Below are 6,147 nucleotides of genomic sequence, written 5' to 3'. Positions count from 1 at the left end.
AAGAAAGAGGGATAAAGGTAAAAAAAGGTAGAGATAATAAGGAAATAAAGATATATAAAGATAAAAGGGGTAATAATAATAGTATTAGTCTATATAATATAACTATATAATATACCTATATAATATAACTATATAATATACCTATATAATATAACTATATAATATAACTATAATATATATATATATATATAATTATATATTATTAATAAAATACCTATTAGGTATTTAATAAATATCCGATAGATATTTATATAAGAGACTAAGTAATAATAGGTATAGTCTTAATTACTATATAGAGACTAAACCCGACTAGCCTTAATATTAAATTTAGCTATAAGTCTAGACTTAAGACTAAAGCTATACTAAATTTAGCTAAATTTAGCTATATTTAGCTATAACGCTAAGCTAAAAAATAATATTAGACTAACGGATAGATAATTAGACCGAAAGCCGAGTCTATTTTATTATATATAGGACCTTTACCTCCTAGTCTAGACGAGATAGAAGATTAAGAAATTTAATACCTATACTATCTCTATTACTTATTTTATCTCTCTATTAGTATTACCCCTTTTATCTCTATATATCCCTATTTCCTTATTATCTTTACCTTCCTCTACCTTTATCCCTCTTTTTTATAGGTTATAAGCCCGGGTTAGCTATAGCTATAGGAAATAAGTCTCTTTAATTGCTTCTATCCTATATAATATATACCATTCTATACCTATACCTTCCTATTACGGTAATTACCTTCCTATATAGGAAAGATATCTTCTATCTTAACTAAAAAGATAACCTTTCTTAAGCTTAAAGGGTCTACTAACTATACCCTTTAGGCTCTTCGAGCCGAAGCTATACTTATAAGGGAAGGTCTTTAAACTACGATTTCCCCTTCTAATAGCGCTAGCCCGATTAAGCTAGACGAATTAAAAGATAAGGCATTAGCTATTATAAAGCTAATGCTCGAAGATAGACTACTAGTCTAAATTTAGCATAAAAAGACTACTAATATAGCTTAGCTAGCCTTAAAAGAGCTATATAGCCTTAAAGGCTTTACTAGCGAATTTCTTACTATAAAGGACTTCTTCGATCTAACCTTAACGAAATATAACTCTATAGAAGAGTTTTTAAATAAGGTTAAAGAGCTAACCGACTAATTAGAGGCTAAAAAGCTAGAATTACCTAAAACGGTAATAATAGCTTAGGTTTTAAATAATCTAACGGAAGACTACAAAGGGATTATATCGAATATTACCTAAAGTCTCCGCAATAACCCATAGGCCTATACGCTCGAGACCTTATTCGCTAGCCTTCTCGACGAATCAAAAAGTCTATATACGAAAGAAAATAGCTATATTAATAGCTATACCTTCCTAACTAAGAAGGGGCCCGCTTATAAGGGCCAGGCTAAGGCTAAAAATAGCTTTAAAGCTTAAAAAGGGAAATATTATACCTATTATAAGCTATCTAGCTATAAAGCTAGGGACTGCTTTTTCCTATTCCCTAAAAAGGCTCCTAAGAGCTAGCAAACAAAAGAGAATTTAAATATAAAATAACAAAAAGAATAGTAAGATAAAGATACGGCTATTTTACTAGTAGAATCGTCCTCGCAACCTTCTTTAGATTCTAATATAGAATTAGACCTCAATATTAGCTACGAAAATAACTTTAAAACACTCGATATATCTACGCCGGTATTTATAACCCTTAATAACTATAAAAATAACTATAATAATAAGCCTAATATAGCTAATAATAGCCCTATAGGGAATACTATAAGAGTTATCCTTAATATAGGGGCTAGTAGGCATATTATATATAATAAAAGCTATCTATATAATTTTAAACCCTATAATAAGACTATATCTTAGGGTAAAGTAAAGACTATACCTATAAAAGGGACCGGTTCTATATAAATCTAATTTAAAGACTTAAAAATTAACTATATATTAAATAACTACTTATATATGCCTTAATTAGGCTATAATCTAATAAGTCAAGCTCAATTAGCTAAAGATACCTATTCTATATACTATAAGAATAAGGTCATTATACGTAATAGTAATAACCGTAGGCTTTTAGCTATAGGATACTTATATAATAACTTATATTATATAAATATATATATTAGTAATAATATTATAACTAATAATAATACTATACCTAATAATAATACTATACCTAATAATAATACTATACCTAATAATAATACTATACCTAATAATAATACTATACCTAATAATAATACTATACTTAATAATATATATAGCTATAATATACTATAGCACTATAGGCTAGGATATATAGCTAATTTAAATAAACTAGCTTCTCTAAGTCTAGCTAATATAGCTAACCTAGAAAAACCCTGCGAAATATGCCTAGAAGGTAAATTCACCAATAAAATAAATAAGATATCTAATAGCGATAATAATATAATAGGCTATTTAGATGAAATAACTAGTAATATATGCGGACCTATTACTCCTATAGGCTATAATAATAACCGATATTATATAACCTTCCTAGATAAGGCAACTAGATATCTATATATAAAGCTATTAAAAGCTAAAAGCGAAGCCTTTACTGCTTTCTATAAATATAAGCAGCTAGTTGAAAATAATAGCTATAATAGAAAAATAAAGCTATTAGCTACCGATAACGGTACCGAATATATAAATACTAAATTTAGTAACTATCTAACTAATAACGGTATTATATATTAAAAATTAGCCCCTTATAGCCCTAAGCAAAATGGGCTAGCCGAACGGATAAATAGGACTATATAGAATAAGGCTAGATGCCTACTAAAAGCAGCTAGCCTAGATAATAGGCTATAAGAAGAGGCTATATTAACTACCGTATTCCTATATAATAGAAGCCCTTATAGCTCTATAAATAATAAAACCCTATACGAGGCTCTATATAATAGAAAGCTAAATATAGGGCATATACGTATATTCGGCTCTATAGCTTATTATAAAAATAAGAACCCTATAAATAAACTAGATACTAAGGCATATAAAGGTATATTAGTTAGCTATAGTAATTCTAATAGCCTATATAAGGTATATAACTATAAGAAAGAGGGATAAAGGCAGAGGAAGGTAAAGATAATAAGGAAATAGGGATATATAGAGACAAAAGGGGTAATAATAATAGAGAGATAAAATAGGTAATAGAGATAGTAAAGGTATTGAATTTCTTTTTCTTCTATCTCATCTAGACTGGGAGGCAATAGCCCTATATATAATAAAATAGACTCGGCCTTCGGTCTGATTATCTATCCGTCGGTCTAATACTATTTTTCAGCTTGGCGTTATAGCTGAATATAGCTGAATATAGCTGAATTCAGCGTGGCTTTAGTCTTAAGTTTAGACCTATAGCTGAATTCAGCGTGGCGTTATAGCTAGAACCTTAATAAGGCTAGTCGGGTCTAGTCTCTATATAGTAATTAGGACTATACCTATTATCGCCTAGTCTCTTATATAAATATCCGTCGGATATTTATTAAATACCCGTCGGGATATTTTATCTATAGTATATAGTTATATAATATATAGTTATAGTATATAGTTATAGTATATATAGTTATATTATATAGTTATATTATATAGTTATATAGACTAATAATAACCCTATAAAAGGAAAAAGTCTATATACTAGAGATATAAGAATCCTAGAAAGGCAATTTTATAATAACCCTACTATTAATACTAATAATAGCCTATTAGAGGTTAACCTCTTAAATAATATAAAAAATAATATAAATAATAATATAGATAATAATATAAATAATAATATAAATAATAATATAGATAATAATATAAATAATAATATAGACAATAATATAGATATTAATAATAATATAGACAATAATATAGATAATAATAATAATATAGACAATAATATAAATAATAATATAGATAATAATATAAATAATATATATAATAGCCAACTATCTAAAACCCTAGACGAAAATAGCTCTATAGATAAACTAGCCCTTATAGTCAATATAAATAACGAACCTAATACCTATAAGCAGGCTATAACTAGCCCTAATATAAATAATTAGCATATAGCTATATAGAAAGAAATAGATAAATTAAAAGCCTAGCAGACATAGGACCTTATAGATCCTATACCGGATAGGCTACCGCTAAAAGGCCGCTAGGTCTATAAAATAAAGCATAATAGCGCTAATAACCCTATATATAAGGCCCGCTAGGTTATAAAGGGCTTTAATTAAATTATTAGCCTAGACTATCTAGAGACCTTCTCTAGCACTTATAGACCTAAAAACTATAGACTTATATTTATATTAGCCCTATATAATAGCTAGCCGCTATTATAATACGATATAAAAAACGCTTTTATATATATAAATATAGACAAAACTATATATATAGACTAGCCTATAGGCTTTATAGGAGGCCCTAATAAGGTCTATAAGCTAAATAAGGCCCTATATAGCCTTAAGTAGGCACCTAGGCTATAGTATTAATATTTACTATCTATATTAAAAAAAGAAGGATTTTCTATCCTTCCATAAGATAAAGCTATATTTATAAATAATAGCCTATATATTATAATAATATATTATATAGACGATTTAATTATAACTAGACTAAATACGAATAATATAATTATAATAACTAATAACCTTAAAAATAAGCTTAAACTTAAAGAACTAAGCCCTATTAAGGAATTCCTAGGGATAGAAATAGACTATAATATTAAAAAAGGCTATATAGCTATAAATTAAAATAAATATCTAGAAGCTATAAAAAACCGGTATAATAAAAATAATCTAAATCCCGTTTCTAGCCCTATAGAGCTAGGGGTTAAATTAAAACCCTCTTAAGACTAGGCTATAATAGAAGAAATAACCTTATATCAATAATAAATAGGCAGCCTATTATATCTAGGGCAAAAAACTAGGCCCGATATATCTTTTACTATAAATAAGTACTCTAGGTACGCTAGTAACCCTAATACTAGCTACTATAGGGCTCTAGACCGAATTTAGAAGTATCTAAATCACTATACTATATTAGGTATATATTATATTAATAATTATATATATAAAAATAGCCCTATATATAAATATATAAGCTATAATAGCTATAGCCTCCTAGGCTATTTAGACGTAGACTAGGGCGGCGATACTATTAATAGAAAATCTATATCTAGCTATATAACTATATTAGGAAATAATATAATTAGCTAAAATAGCATATAGTAGAAATCCGTCTCTTTATCTAATTATAAGTCAGAATATATAGCTATAAGTAAAGCAACTAAGGAAATTATATACTTAAATAATGTATATAACTATATAAATAAGGCTATATAGCTAAATATAGCTATAAATATACCTCCCTTACTTATAGATAGCTAAGGGGCAAAAAAACTAGCCGAAAACCCAGAATTTCATAAAAAAACTAAGCATATAAATACTAGATACTATTATATAAGAGAGGAAATAGCTAATTAGAAGCTTTAGCTTATATATATAAGCACTAAAGACTAGCTAGCCGACGGCTTTACTAAGGGTCTTAATATTACTAAGCATAAAGCCTTTATATATAAACTAGGGCTTAAATAGACCTCTAAGCTAATAAATAGCCTAAGCTACCTATATACCTATAACTAGCTTACGGGGGGCTATTAGTCTATATATATAATATAACTATATATATAACATAACTATATATATAACATAACTATATATATAACATAACTATATATATAACATAACTATATATATAACATAACTATATATATAACATAACTATATATATAACATAACTATATATATAACATAACTATATATATAACATAACTATATATATAACATAACTATATATATAACTATATATATTATATATATCTAGATAAATATTTATCTATTTTAATAATTATATTTTATACCTAGGTAAATATTTATCTAATATATATATTATAGCCGGATAAATATTTATCTAGAATTTTATAATAGCGGATAGTCTATTATGCCGACGGCTAGTCTATTATACCGACTAAAAGTCTATTAGACTACTATAAGCTATATAATAGGTCTTTAGTCTAATCTAAAGTCCATTAGTCCTAGCTACGCTAAATTTAGCTATATTCAGCTATAACGCCAAG

The sequence above is a fragment of the Purpureocillium takamizusanense genome, chromosome 7 (assembly GCF_022605165.1).
Source record: "Purpureocillium takamizusanense chromosome 7, complete sequence".
Taxonomy (NCBI): Eukaryota; Fungi; Ascomycota; class Sordariomycetes; order Hypocreales; family Ophiocordycipitaceae; genus Purpureocillium; species Purpureocillium takamizusanense.
Note: the sequence above shows the minus strand (reverse complement) of the source record.